Raw genomic sequence first — 16210 nt, 5'->3', positions numbered from 1 at the left:
GCAGTATTTATACAGATGGATGATTTTAATGCATTTAAAGGATAAGGCTGGTGATTTTCTATGTTTTTCTTACTGTCAACAAATTCAATGAAAAAACCAAACAACAATGGATATATCATTCTAACAAGTATCGTGTGTGTATCCAAAACCTGACTTAGCTTATTCGTCTATGACATAGAACTCCTTTGTTGTCCAAAAACTATTAAAAACACATTTTTGAACCACACCGTTGCACTGGATAACATGTTTCTTCATTTAGAAAAATATGTGCACTGTACAGCCCCACAGAATAATAAAGGCGATCACTTTCACTGTCTCCGGAGAACAGTTCCTGCGAGGCAGAGGCCACTGCACATGCTTGGAAGAGTAAGAACGAAATTGTCATATGTGATGGATTCATAGAACCATACTTGTATGAGTTGGGGGATTCAGAAGAGGAAATACAACAGAGATGTGCTGAGAGGGAGAGACTTAGGACAACAGGCACTAATGTTACCTCATGGACTGATAGCAAGGCATTGAGCACCCCAAAGAGTAACTGGTGGTCTCCTGTAGTCCTTTTTGGGGTGCATCTGCAGTCAGTGCTCAGCAATGTCAACAGAAGCAGAACGTAGATGGTGCAATGAATGAGACATTGTAGAGTCTATTCTGCAGGGCCGCAGGAGTTGCAAGATGGGAGAGACCAGGATGAACTGTCATGTCTCACACACCACCCCGACTTCTCACCACACCTGAGCCCCACAGTGTTGGAGACTTTCTTTAGGTTGTACAAAATGGACAGTATAAAACAGGATCCAAAGGGGGAGAGTGAAAAATCATGTTGTTCATGACATGTTGACATTGATTGTTTGCAATACGAACTGTGTTCCCTGGGATGCACAGTGGCCTTTGCCCTACGGGAACCGCTTTCCAGATACTGTGAAAATCATCGCCGTTTCTAATCTGTGGAGCTGTTACTAAGTAAACTACAGTTCCCATATTTGCTATAATGAAAATATTCAGTTTGGCTCATTGATGTGTTGAATAATTTTTGAACAACAATGGAGCTCTATGGCACAGACAAATAAGCTAAATCACGTTTTGGATATACACACAATACTTGTTAGTAGGATACATTCATTGTTGTTTTGTCTTTTAATGGAATTATTTTGACAATAAAAAATATCAAAAATCACTTTCACCTTATCCTTTAAACTGAAGATCTATTAATTTCCTGACTTAATAATTTTCCTGTTGGCTGTTCCAAAGTCTAGATCTACAATAGAACCGCTGATTCCTACTGGCCACAGTCTAGATTTAAAAATATTATACTGAGTTTTTGCTTATCAGATGACCATTTCTGTCCAATTCTGTCTTGTAAACATGTTTGTCATGTATTGCTTTTGTTCTTGTTTTCTAGGCTTACATCATGTGTTTTTGCTTTTGCTCATCTTATTTTAGTATTTCTCCTTACTTCCATTCTATAATTTCTAGACAACTAAAGCTAAACAGGGTACTGAATCCCAGCAGAAAGTTTTCTTTTTGGAGCTCAAATTTGTATGGAAAGATGTATTGAATGTCGCTCAAGAAAAAAAATATGCTCAAGTGTGCCGAGTTCTTCGTGGCAGTGGAGTGAGGCACTGTTGATAGATCAACTGCAGCTCTCTTTGGTTATATGTTTGTGGCGGAACCTGAAGCAGACAATGAAGACTTTGTCAGAGGCAGCCATGGATGAGTGATATGTGCCCCTCTCTATGACAGCAGGCTTTTCATTCCACCTTTGAGTGTGAATACCTGTTCCAGTCAGAACAGGTAGAACAATTCTGACTTTTGATACAAACTAATACAAACTAATGTGTTTGAAGCATGCAAGGAACATTTACTGTAATTAGTTATTTCTGACTTAAATGCTGTTCACCTCAACATCTAGGTCATAAATACGAATGGGGAAAATGCCAGAAATGACAAACAAACATAGAAGCCTCACAGCACGACCATTGTCAGTGCACAGTATTTTCAACCCTCACATGAGTTACTATCTTGAGTTGTCTTGATAATGTGAACTCTGAACTAATAAGGGTTGACAAGAGGAGCAATTCAAAAATCTTTTAAAAACTTGTTTTAAAAGCATGCATCAAGTTTGTTATGTTATGTGCATTTTGTATTTATTTTGGTTTCATGATATTTGAAATTACATTTGCCGCATTTTTTACAAAAGGAAAGACTGAATGCACAGTGTAAAACACAGAAGAATGAGAAATATTAAATATTTTATCCATCTAGATTGTATCTAAGTGTACTCATAAAAATAAAAACTTCACTTTGAAATATCACATGAAAATAAATTTTATTAGGATTATCTTTACATTTAAATTTTATGCATTTTTGCAGTATTGAGCCGGAAATATGATGAAAACACCTCTGTTTTGGAAATAATCTTTGATGAATTATGTCAAAATTTGTTTAAAAAAATCATGCTATCACACTGCAATAGAGGTTTACATTTTATAGTAATCAATAATAAGTAATCATTACATTATTGTATATTATGATAGGTTCCAACAATTGGCACAAACCAGTTACACCACCTGACCATGTTGCTTCTACAGTCAAAGGTCATTGTTTCTTGAAGAAATTGATGCTAAAAATCAAGCATGAGAGTCAACAAGGTCAACTGAACTTGACAGGGGTATTTTTTTTTTTATTTCAATGTAGAAAAAACATCTAACATCAAGATTCATCAGGGTAAATTCAGCAGGATCGGCGTTCACACATGTACTTTGACAAGCCACTTTTTTCTTGCTTGAAAGTGGCATCTATTGGGGGAAAACAGGCTCTATTATATTGTATTATTTATGAAATAGCATACATTTAATAAATTGTATTTTACAGATGTAAATTTTAATCTTTGAGTAACATTTCTCCTATCACTAAATTATGGGGGTTTTAGGTCTCTTAAAGCTGCTGGGGGGTGTCACTGTTCACCCACTTCATTTAGCTACATTATGAAATTACATACATATTTTACATTATATCTTGGTTAAAACTGTAAGTTGATCGTACCCTAAAAATGTAAAACTATTTCATATTTGAAAGAGAGTTATTAACCTTGGCATGCAGCAGTTAGGCTTATCAGGGGTTCTTTTCTGTGATATAATTTCCTATCATATGGTCTTCTTGCAAAATATTAACAAAATGGCTCCTTGAATGTTGGTTACATCACCTTGACACTTTAGGAAGTTGACTTGACTGACATGATTCCCCAAATTAATTATAATATACAGAACAATGGTTTTCCATTACTTTTATTCACTATTAAATAATTCTAATGTAAGATTTTGCCAAACTAGGTGATATGGTGAGAATTTCACCTTTTTTAAGCAAGTTTAATTATTTGGTATAAAGTTTTAAATGTTACACCACATTTACATTTTTGCCATCATCCTGCAGATATTCTCTCAAAATATTTTCAAACTTTAATCTTCTTAAAACTAATGAAACCGTATGGACACAAAAAAATTAGTGCCACGTCATTGACTTGTGAACCTTTCTAGCATCTATCTCTAAAGGAACTGCTTAAACCAACTTGCAGTATACCCTCCATTTGAATGTGTACATTAGTCTTGTGTTTAACCTTGGAAGAAGCATTTGGGGCCTGGCAACATGTAGGTCTGTGAGGGCAAATCCTAATGTTCAATATGGTTAGCAGTTTTATGCCTCCGCACCAATGACAGCCATGGCCGGAGTTATCATGTTGTCAGTTTGTCCGTCCGTCTGTCCGTCCCATTCTTATGAACTTGATATCTCAGAAATGCTTTGAGGGAACTTCTTTTGGCACAAATGTTCAATTGGACTCACGGATGAACTGATTCGATTTTGGTGCTCAGAGGTCAAAGACCAAGGTCACTGTGACCTTACAAAACACGTTTTTGGCCATAACTCTAGAATTAATATGCTAATTATAAAAAAACTTCATACAAATATGTAATAGGATAAAATGATGAAATGATGACATTTAATGTCCTAAAGTTCACAGGTCAACTTCTCTGTGACATCATTATGTTCTGCAAATAAACTAAATACCTTTTTATTAAATTCCTTCAAAGTCTTCCTTACATATATTCTATGAGTCTGGACAGACATGGATGTAAAGTGCAACTTGGTTGAAGGAGGCATACAACTGCGAGGCAGTAATTCTAGTTTGTATGGTGGCATATCATATCATTTGATTCAGAACTAAGGTATGTGTAGTTTGCCCTTGTGTTCGATCTGACTGATCTCTTTCTTTTGATTTGACAAATCACTATTGATATTTTAGACATGCGTGTGAACTGGCCAAGTAGGCAGTTATCTCCTTGTGTTTGGCGTTTAGGGGAGGATTAGCCCATTCAGTTTGTTTAATTGGGCTGAGCAGTTGTCAGCTTGCTGCTGGCTTCGGCCTGGCTGCCATTACTCATCATTATGTGTTTCCGTGTCTATCTTTTAATGTCAAGGGCCTTAAAACAATTAAAACAATATGGAGCAGCCTCAGTGAGCTAAACCACGTCTTTAAAAGGTTTCTGCTTGAACCCAAACTAATGAATCAACCTGAATTTCTTCCGCAGCTGCTCAGCTGGCACAAATTTCAGTGAAACTTAAAACACAGTACAGTCAGTAGAAGTAAGCGTTTATTTATCTATATCACTCATTCCAGTAGCATGACTTACTGAATGTATTACCTATTCCAGTAACATGACTTATTACAGCTTTAGGTTCTTGATCTCGTTAATTCATTACGATTTTTCTCTGCTTCTTTATTTTTCCATTAAACCTCTAAAGTGGCGTTTACATGGGGGCATATTTCCTGAGGATAAGCAGACCTTTTTTGGCATTAAGTAGCCGAACATTGTTTGATCATATTAACTGTTGGGCCGCACAGAGTTTTTTTCACTGATAAAATGACAGAACCATTAAAATTGTGTGAAAGCCCTGAAATAAACATTCCGTGTAAAGCAATCCGTATATGAGGATGTTCTATGTAGGACTACAAAAAATAGAAGGGGAGAATGAAAATTCAGACAGTTGGCAGCTGAAATTAACTGATTATTGTTGACCGACCAAAGCTATAAATACATAAATATACAATAATAGTTCTGATCTGACAAATATCAAATTAGGAGATTTAATTAGTACTTCCTCTAATATTTCACTCCTTTGTGTAGAAAGAGTAGTGTTTTAGGGGTATTTTTACAAAGCCTGTTGCAAATTAAATTAAATGCAAATATTTGCATTATTGCAACTTTTTATTTAGTGGGGTATTTACTAAGAATCAAGATCTAAATGAGCCTACACTTAGTCTGAGTTGCATAAAATGCCACTAAATACAATCTGATGCCCCACTGTTGTAACATATGCTGTGCATGTCTGGAAAGCAAGGAATAATAGAAAATGTTTCCAGCAGCTGTCTTTATATATTGGCTTAAGAGAAGACACAATGGCAACTGAAAGTGTGTATTCTTCCCACAAGAGGAAGGCTGTTGATGAGGAAATTTTAGCTGAATAGCCTGATGCTGTCAAAAGATCAGACACTGAGTGCAGTTCTATAAATTACCATTTGCTCTTCCCATATTATGCTGGAACGCCTTGAAACACATATTTCATGAGACCAAACACGCAATTTTCAGGATGCCACTTTGTCCATTTTACCGGTATAAAACCTCAGTGCAGTCTTTTGGTAAATAAGCTCAATTTCACTTTTTAGCACCCAAAAAAAAAGGCTTTAAATCCTTGGTAAATATCTCTTTCATTGTCTTAATCAACTCTTCTGCCTAGTTACAGGCATCTATTCCATGCAGAGAATGCTGTCTTTTGCATTCCATGGTTTCACAGATATGTGAAGGACATATCTGAAACAGCGCTTTGGATACTGTGACCCAGGAAAAGTCACCCTTTCTGCTGTTTGTCATGATACAGGTGGGAATACGTCCACCCAAAGGAAGATGATTATCAGTTGTCTCAGATGGGGTTCAGCCAAATTTGGGCTCAGAAGAAAGTAAACTTAAAAACTTTCAAGCTCATGTTACATAAGGACAGAAAATTGTGTGTATGCGCGTGTGCGTGTGTGTGTGTGCGTGTGCCATTCAATCACCTGCCAGGCAGCGGGTCCCAGGCAGGTTTGGACAGCAAACCGCAGGCAGCATATCTACGAGCGATTGTTCTCTGTTCTCCTCCACTTTTTCTCCTTAGTGCCAAAGACTCTTTTCAGGCAGATTTTACTCTCAGTCTGTTTATGGCCCTGAACAAGCTCCACTTGTTAAAATCTCAGCAAACCATTACTAACCTTTACCTTAAGGCTAATACTGTACCTGGTATTGTTTGTTATTATTCATATTTTTTATATATATATTTAAAAAAAACCACACACACACACTAATCAGCCAGTTTAAAATGTATTTAAAATAAAGTCTCAGAGCGTTGAATATAAACCGATCAGCTTTTGGGACTGAGGCAGCAGCAGAATCACTGGAAAGTTGCCGCTTTGAAATCTGGCTGGAAATATCTAGCTGAGCCAAGTGAAGGTAAACACTCCTGCTCCTCTCTTCAAGTAGTGGAACAAGCTACAAAACTAGCATTTGTTAGTTGTCCTGGTTGTGTGCAGATGAGAAGCTGTGGATAGACATGAACAAAGCAGCCAACTATCTAGGCCAGTTAGTGCTGCAGAAAGACTGTACCTTACCATTTTACACTCTGCTGACATTATACTTGGACTGATGTTAGTCTATAAAGGCTGCTGTTGTTAGCACTATTTCAGGTAGGGCCTATTTTAAACATTGTGTTTTAGCACTGGAGAAATTAAAATGAAAGTCCGGAAACTCTACCCTTCACCATTATTGCAGAGTATTTTGAGGAATTAGCAAAACCCAGTGACATAAGTAATGCTGAGCAGCATGTCTTCATTTTGAGTTTAGGTGTATTCTGTAATTGTTTTATTTATTCATGTTTTTCAATTTTTTGTATTTTAGTCCTGCGTATTTATTACAGTTGCATAATGTTGTGGACTATGTTTAGTGTGAATGTATCTTCCGAGTACATTGTCAGTGTTTTTGGAGGGATTCCAAGGGTATGCATCATGAATATGTTAGTTGTTCCAGCACAGGTGTTTCAGGTAGTTGTGATGTTCCTCAGTCAGTGACTTTTAAATAGAGTTCAAAGCGACAATCTTACAAGGTCGGACATAGTAATATTTCATATCACTTTCAACTCAGCACAAGTCTGAATTGAATGCCATCGGATTAAAGTAAAGGCTCCAGCAACACAAGGTAAAACATGCAGAGAGAGAGAGTGAGAGAGAGAAATGCGTGGCTTGTACCTCCTTTTAATATCACTGCAAAAATTTAATTTCTTAATCACTATCTCTTATAAGCAAAGAAAAAAATGACATAGTTTAACAGAATATGAAACTGTGAAAGAGACAAGTTTAAGTTTTTGAGATTCTTCTCAAATAGGATCCCTCTATAAAAACCTTTTTCCCTCAAAGAGTGACTTGAGAGAAGAGGTTTAAAAAACCTTTGTACAACCAAAGTAATACTCTGACAAGCAGTCCATACCCGTTTTCATTAATTTTCAGTCATGCCAGCTGTGTGGACGAATAAATGAATACCCAACAAAACCTTTTACATACAGCATGTGAGCAAATAAGAATTAAACAAGACTCCCGACCTAAAATCCTGTGTCATTCAATGCTTGTGCACTCCACTATAAAAACAGGCATCAGAATTTTCCATCTTTTAAAATTAAATGAGGAAATTGATGTATTAGTGTGTTCAACGTATTAGTGGATTGCTGTAGGAAAAGGGGTTGAGCATCCCTTGCGTACACAACAGTCATTGAGGCTTCCACAGCTTAGCAAGTTTTAGCATAGGTTTTAAAGTCAGTGATTCAGCCAGTGAGAGGATAGAAAACACTCCTACTCTTCAATATATCCTGACATTTCACACCTATGTCTGAGTGGAAAAAGCCATCACTTTAAGAGATAGATGAAGCTAGTAATGTTACATATTCCATGTCTGAAAAGGGCATAGAAATAACAGAACTGGTTACAGTACTGGTTGGTTGTGACCTGGTGTAAAGTGTTCAAAAGCTCTTCCTCCTTGTCTTCAGAGCAGCTCTCTCTGCTCAGCAGAGAACAGCTACTCATCTACCCAGCAGATAAACCAGATTTAAGCTCTGCTGCTGTTGTTGGCCTACATTAGGGGCTGTGCACTAACCAGTAAGCCATAATCTTTATCCATCCATGCTAGAATGTATTTGCATGTCTGTATGTCAATCCACCCACTTGTTCTGCTTCATGTTTGAGTATATTGGTGTTTGCTGAATGGCATCTTGATGTGTAAGATATCTTTGCTCGCCTCCCCCACACTCCTCCTACTGATAACTCCTCTCCTCTCCGACAGCTCAGCCATTGGCGATTTGCTGAGTTTTAGTTGCTGTCTGCACCTCCCATCATTATTCACCCTGGAAAGAGCAGTTAATACACAGGATCTTTGATTGCAAAAGTCTCTGGGTTTGCATGTTTGTTCAAAAATCATGTATCAAATGCTTCTATTGAGCTCTTTCTCATATTTCACCCAGCACACAGAAACTGAATCTTGACTTTACTTGGAATTTGTTGAGGTTACTTAGCTAAAGGAGACATATTGTGCTTTTTTTGGGTCTCCATTGAGATGGTGGACGTCAATGCTAAACATAACCAAAGTTACAAAACTTGAGGTGAACGTATGTTAAAATTCTCCCCGTAACACAAAAGGTTTCAGTCTGCTCTGAATGCTTCTTCCCAACGTTTATATTTCTACATTCCCGACACTGCAATGTATGAAACGTCATTAAAGTCCATAAACAGATCACCACTCCGGCCTCAGCTCCAGGTTCAGCAGACCCCAGCACCGGAGCAGGCAAACAAATTACAGGCTGCAGGGACTGCTACATTAGCGACCACAATATAAAGAAGAAAGTTTTTCTGTTGTTGCTGCAGTGGAAGGAAGGCAACAATGGACACCAGTGAATATCATTTGTATTTTTGGACCTCCATACAGCAGTACAACACCTACATTTTTGTCTGGACTTTCCGTTTCACGAGATTGGCCGTTTCAGCGACCACCGCCTGCTTAGCTGGCTTGCCATGATGTCGGTTACACTGCTACTGAAGGATGGGCCGCACCAACTTTATTGGGCCAGTGTGTCAATTCAGAACCCCAATCTGTAAGTATATAACTAAAACATTTTTTCTTTGTGGCTTTTTATCATCAGCCTACACATAACTAGGTATTTCTTTGAGAAAATGTGCTGGTGGGTTTCTATTTTAAGCTGAACTGTGCCTGCAGAGATGATAGCTTGCTAACGCAAACTCACTAGCTTGCTGATGAGTTTGTGCATTCGTGCACAAACAATTTCAAACAATTTCAGCTCCAGTCAGTCTTTTCACAGTGTAAAGAGGAGGCCAGTCCTCCCCTTTTCTTTCTCTCACAGCATTAAGCAGCCTCAGCTGCCTTAGTAGCATATGTTAGTATGTAACCTAGCTATTGATATTAGTCGCAGAGTAACATTAGCTCTGATCCAGGATTCTCAGTCAATGGTACAGCCCTGAATTAGGGTTTAGAAGTGACATTAACAAGTTCTATGGGAGCAAGAAATCTTAAGTGGTTAACGTTAGGCTGTCTGCATGAATTTGTAAGGTGACTAATTGTATATTAGTGTTGTTTCAGTAACTCCATATAAACAACATGTCACTCTTTTTTATATGTCAGATAACACTGTCCAGCTGCATATACTGATTCTTATTGCCATAAGGGTATATTGGAAACAAGAGTGGTGTAACATTATCAGATTTTTGATCTTGGTGCTGATGATGAATTGATGATAAATTAGTCACTGATATCAATTTATCTCAAAGAGCCATTGATGGGTTTCACATGAGTAAAAAGCTAGATGTGGCCCACTTTTTCCTACATCATGGTTACCCTCTGCTATACTGGTGAGCTTTGAGAAACTGTGTGTATGTGTGAACTGATTATTGTAATATTGACAGGACCTTTTTTTTTTTTTTGATAAGAGGCTGAAGTTTATGAAACTGAAGCTAGTCTTTTCATTTTTCCTTAATACAGTATATCACAGCAAGACCCCTGTAGCAGCATTACAGCATGTTACCAGCATTTACGATGCCAGACAGACCCACCACCAACAGTATCTGTGGGTACACTGCTGTCCATGGAATCACAGAAAGAACATGTTGAGAGGTAAAGATTTTTAAAAAAATATGGATAAGTACAGCATATGTATGCGCTGAAAGATGCGTACATAATAAAGAAATAAGGAAAAGTTTTTTCAGTGCGCAAAATAATAAAAAATGAAATTAGATCATGGCCACTATAATTACTGTAAATACTAAAATAAACATATTAAAAACAACTGTCCAAAGGTAACACTTTTATCACATTTATCAGGCTGTATCAACACTCGTAGTGGTCCTTGAAGAAGTGGAATTAAAGAAGGAAAATATTTAAATGTCAGTAACTATGACCAGATCACCTTGAAATTAAATATATAGTATTCTTTGAAAGCTAGATGTAAGTTACGGTTAGCAGGTTGCTTCACTGGTCACTTTATTCAATTGCAAATGTTGTTGTCATTTTGGTTTCTTCTTGTCATACTGTACAGTGACATTAGTAATGTGATCACCATACATCCTGTTAAGTAGATGCTTCTTTCATTCAAGTCCAAATGTAAATGAGACGGTGAAACAGTATAATGTACCAGTAACACCGAATCTGAAATGTTTTACAGATCATCCAAGTGACCTGAATGAAGCCTGTGTTTGATCAGGTGTTCTGGGACCCATCAGACTCTCCTCACATTATGAGAGACCATCAGAAGAGGAAGTTATCGCTGGGTGGGTGTTGTGCTTCAGTCAAGTGACATCCTGAAGACGACAAAGCATCCAGCAGCATCAGGAAGGAATCCACAAGAAGACATGCCAGGATGACCAGTCTGACTCTCTGCCCTGAGAGCACCAGCACCAGCTGACACAACTGTAATATGCAAGCAGTATACAAGAATCCAGTTGGAGCACTGGGGCCTGGCAGAGCTGCAGCAGGGGCCCTGAGGCTGGTCCATTCACTGTGCACGATGCATCATGGCACCTATCACAGTCAATCATAGCGGTGTTGTTAAGCCTCCAGCATCCAATTAGAGGAGATTACTTTCTAAGAGTCTTACAATGACCATACAGGTCCTCACCATGTGTTTCCTCCTCATACATGGATCACAGAGGAGCTGGCACTGATACCGATTCATGTTCAAATCACCATGGCCTTTTACGTGCATGCCATATGTTGTTGTGTAAAGAGGATTTAACATGGATGTTTGAAAGCATAAATCAAAGTTTGTTGATTGTACCACCTAAAAACAGTATTTTGGTGTCACTGTTCAGTCATTTAAACATTACCATTTACTTGTAGCTGCAAGTAGCAATAAGATGACTGCACACCACACATTAGTCTTGTAATTTAGTCATGAAGTGAAGTAAAAATAAATTAATAAAACTTATTTTTAAAACAATGTCACATAATTTTTGCTCAAAATTCATCCTCACACTAAAGGTTTTTCAACAAGTCTTTTCTAATCCTGTTTAATTTATAAAATAAAAGCTTATAACCAGAATGAATACTTTTTCTGATCATTGTGTTCTTTAGTACGACAACCCATATCTGATCGATATGACTAAATACAGAGTTGTGGTGAGGGAGAGACAATAAGAGACAGTGTGTTTATTGTATGTTTAATGTATGTGTATTTGCATGCAGTTGCTTTTCTGAGGTTCACATGTTGTCGAATTAGCTTTGTTACAATCTCATAGTTGAGTGGATGACACCTAGTCCTCTATTGCTCTCATATTTAGACCAGGCCTGGACCTGAGCCAGGGAAAAATGATGGTAACTGAGGTGTAGAAAATACAGCTGATCTAAGATGACCGTATATACACACTGTATGCATTAAATGCATTTTTTTTCAAGTATACACATACTATATAAAAATATACCAGAGGAGACCACCAGTCAGAGGAAGTAACACTCACTGTAGCAGCGTATCCCCTATGTGTGCTCCTGTGAATGATGTGTGTAAAGAAAAGCCATTGTCAGTGGCACAGTGTGTGTCGTTTCTTTAAGATTTTGTCATAAAGCCCTACCAAACAAATACAGCTCAGCCATAATCGGCACTCCACACTAACAATCCACATGATAATGTGGATAAGCTGAAGAACTGCTGGTTGCAGTTACTATGTCAGTTGATGGCTTTGTATCAAAGCCATCATGGTGGTGTACAGAGGCAAAATTACAAAAACTGTGTCTTTGTCCAAATACTTATCGACCTAACTGTATGTGTTGGAGATGTATTGTTAACTAAGACAAACCTGATGAAACTCTCAAGTGTGTGGAGAAAAAAAAACTGCCTTGCAGTCATTGATTGAGTGTTCCAGACTAAACCTATTCTGACAAGAATCTACTCAGCCAAATCAAGGTGAAGTCTAGGAATTCTGACCCTGAATCCCTCCACCTTGAAAGTGTGGTACACCTGAACTGATTTTTATAACCTGGAGAAGTGGAGGCACCACCCAGAAGTTAGCAAGATGAAGGCTTAGTTAGCGTGACAGAAACTTACACTACTCCCAGTTGTGCTGTGGCCCATCAAATACAGGCCTCAGTTTCAAGTGGGTGGCAAGCCAACACTGCTAGTCAATTGTTCCAGGCTAGGACTTAACACAAGTACTAAGCATATAAGTAGAAATTGCCATACCAAATGAAAATATATACATTTATTATATTACATTTACAAGTGAATTTCATGCTTCAGAGATAAGAGCTGCACCGGAAAAAATAGACCTGGCACATATAGATAGCAGTACAGGGATGAGAGTGTGATATTCTCTGGTCATGGCGCCCATGGACAGACAAACACCAGCTATAATGGCTATGGATTGTCTCCGATGGCTTCAACGGAGCCAGGATGTGACCCAGCTGGATCATGTATACATTGGGTGTGAGGATAAAGTCTGCTGTCACCACTCTCCATCTGTGCACAGATGTTTAATTCATGGTTGACTTTACAGAAATGAAATCTGATAGCAATCCAAGGTCTAAGCATCTATCAGCCACATACTCCACTGACTCGCCGCCAGCTGATCAGCACTGACGTTGATCCTCACTCCTTCCTCTTTTTTATGTTGTCTTAGGTTCTGGCCTTCTGGCTCTCTGTGAGGAGTTTGTATGTTCTTTTTGCGTTTTCTGTCTGCAATCCAAAGGCATGCAGGTTAGATTAACTCTTCGTAACCCATTTGTAGGTGTGAGGGGTTCAGTATCTGCATTTCCTGCAAAGAACTCTGTCTTTTGTGTGTGTATTTGTTGTCTCAATGCGATTAATCCTCCAAGTAGGGAAGACAGAGCACGCTTTCAGACAGTCTCTCCTTGAAGACAGTACTGTCGGAAGTGACAGTAGTTGTGTGAAGAATGGAAAGACCTTGCACTTTAATTCCTACCTACGTTTACACCTCAGGATCAAGCTCCTTGCAGCCCTGAACAGGATAAGAAGGTGTAGTAAATATATTTGACCAAATATTTGACCAAAGAATAAATAAAAAAAAAAAAAAAAAAAAAAGACCAAGAAATTCACCAGACATCTATTGTCAGCTTTCACTTTTTGATACTTGATGCTATGGACACAGTTTTGCCAGTACTCTAAACTGATTGAGGTCCAATATCCAGCCAACTGCATTAAATGATTTCTAGTTAAGAATTGCACTACGGCTTACTCCCCTTGGTGTATGTGGGAAAAACAGATGGCATCAGCTTCCCTTGATAGAGTAATCTATCACAACCCAGTTGGGAAACCCCAAGAACATCAGCATGTCTAGTATGCAGATAATTGATGACAGGGCTAGATTTGCTCTTGAATGTACGAGAAAACTGGATTTGCTTACAAACCTGTAATACAGCCTGCCATAGCAAAGGCACCAAATCCTTTCATACAGATTAACCAGTCTATTTTGAGCCTAACCCCAGATATTTTTGATCTTCAAAAATCGGCATTTTAATGTAGCATAGCAGAACTTTACAACGTCAGAGGGAGAGGGAGTAATAACGTGCTACAAATGACGAGGCATATACAGATACAGAGTAAAGTTACTTACAGACAGCAAGTGGAATAGTTGCCGCTGCTGCCATCGGTGTTTCTGGCTTTTCTCTACATTTCAACACCAAAATTGGCCCATAAACATTACAGAATGCAATAGCCAGAGTTTGCATGGCTATAGCTGGCACAGGAGTATAAACACAAAGAGCTCCAAAATACAAATCATAAATGTTGTTGACTTGTCACTGAATGTAATCCGGGTTTTGTAGAAACAACAATACTGAACTGATGTTCTTTTCGTTGCCCACAGCTGTGTAGGATTATTGCCTTTGACTTTATTAAATACCTATAGTCAGTGCACAACAGAAGGAACCATATTTGCATTTCTAAATTGAGAGAAGCGCTGCCTGCATTTATACATGGATAGCACATCGTAAAGTCGGAGTAATTATTTAAATATTCCGACATACCAAGTAATTAATCTGTTGTGTTTTCTATCAGACGGGTAAGATATTATTACACACAGATACCAGGATGACTCAAGATGAGTCCTGAGCTCCAACAGAGCTGTCAGGCCATATTTATTTTCAGTAGTCAAACATCCAAACTGTGTCTCCTCTTGATAGTCAAGAAAAAATCTCTCCAGTCAGGTTTACTATTAAAGTTTCCAGTTTTTCTGGAAATATATGGAATGAATATGATATAATATATAATAATACAATAAGGAAGCATATCAATATACAGAACACACTCTCTGTAATCTATGAAGTCAATTGTTAAGGAAATGACATTCTATGGTACCATAAATTACAATTGTTGTAGCCTTATTGGATTGATTTGTCCAGGTTTTGTTAGTTTAGTTAGATTGATTCTTCTCCCAAAATATGACTAGAATTGCCTAACTGTTGACATTGACAATACATGTATAACCACAAAAAGTAATTATATAATTCATTATCCAACTGAAAAACATTTCACAAATTTGAAACAAGATATGACTGGCACATTAACCATACCTCATTGGTTTAAAACAGGTGAAGTGTACACAGCATAACTTTTTTATGCTGTTTATGAAAACCATAGTCAAAGAGAGATAAATATCTTTTTTCATTGGTGTTGCTTGTCACTACAGAACATTTGTATTAATTTAAAAGAAGGAGGCCAGGATGATCTTGGTTCAATCCCAGATCTTTTCAGCTCCTAGAAACACCTATGCTGAGGTATGAAAGTCAGGACGGGAGAAAAGTATGATTACGGTGGCTGAGAGTGTAAGGTGTGTGTCTATGCATTTACACTTAAAAGAAGGAATTCCTTGCTACTTATACAGAGTGTTATGTGTGGCTGTGGGATTAGAAAGCAGCCTTTGTCTTTGAGCTGCAGCAGGTTGGAGCTAGGTGGAGGGCTCAGGTTGCTGCTGGAGGAATGACTGGAGGGGAGAGGTGAGGATGCCTCAGAGGCAGGAAGGGATCAGGGCGCAGAGGCAGGAGAACAATTGTCCTTAGGCATGCCTCAAAGATGTTATTTGTTGTATTTCCATATTAATCAATCAATTCCACATTCATGTTTAGATATCAGTGTAATTACTGTTTACAGATGAAACTATCATCAAGTAGCTGCCTCTGATTTGCTACAAAATTAGGAATCTGGATTGTACAGTCATTTCCTAACGATACAGAAAGGTGATATAATTAGGACTGCAGATGCAGGATTATTTATATATAAATGAATCTTTTTTATTAGTAATTGTTTAATCATTTTGAGATTTCAGTTCAGTGCCCATCAGTGTCCCAGAGCCCTAGGTGACATCTACAGCTTTCTTGTTTTGGAGCAGGACAGCTCCAGCCACTTACAGGGCTGCGTTCTGCACCAACACTTCAATGGAGATTGTATGTCCAAATTCATCACAAGGGTTTAACAAACTTTCGATTTAGGCAGACTTCCCCAGAAAGGGGGGAGTGTGAGGGCATTGAACACTAAGTCAAGTATGTTTTAGGAGGCCATGTCCACTTAAGGAAAGCTCCTGCTAGGTTTGAAATAAATAGCCAGTACCTACCATATTTGTCACTGATTG

The 16210-nt window shown here is 38.1% G+C and overlaps 1 protein-coding gene and 1 long non-coding RNA gene across 2 annotated transcripts in view; both read left to right on the top strand.

Moving 5' to 3' along the window:
- Positions 1-16210, top strand: part of chsy1 (chondroitin sulfate synthase 1) — a 74720-nt gene that overhangs the window by 24552 nt on the left and 33958 nt on the right. The window lies entirely within an intron of this gene.
- Positions 8711-11607, top strand: LOC120796396. Its single transcript, XR_005708379.1, has 3 exons — positions 8711-9216; positions 10119-10250; positions 10798-11607. It is a non-coding gene; the product is annotated as an uncharacterized LOC120796396 (long non-coding RNA).

Source organism: Xiphias gladius, chromosome 1 (assembly GCF_016859285.1).
Source record: "Xiphias gladius isolate SHS-SW01 ecotype Sanya breed wild chromosome 1, ASM1685928v1, whole genome shotgun sequence".
Taxonomy (NCBI): domain Eukaryota; kingdom Metazoa; phylum Chordata; class Actinopteri; order Istiophoriformes; family Xiphiidae; genus Xiphias; species Xiphias gladius.
The sequence above is the reverse complement of the archived record's forward strand: the minus strand, read 5'-3'. Positions and strand labels throughout refer to the sequence as shown.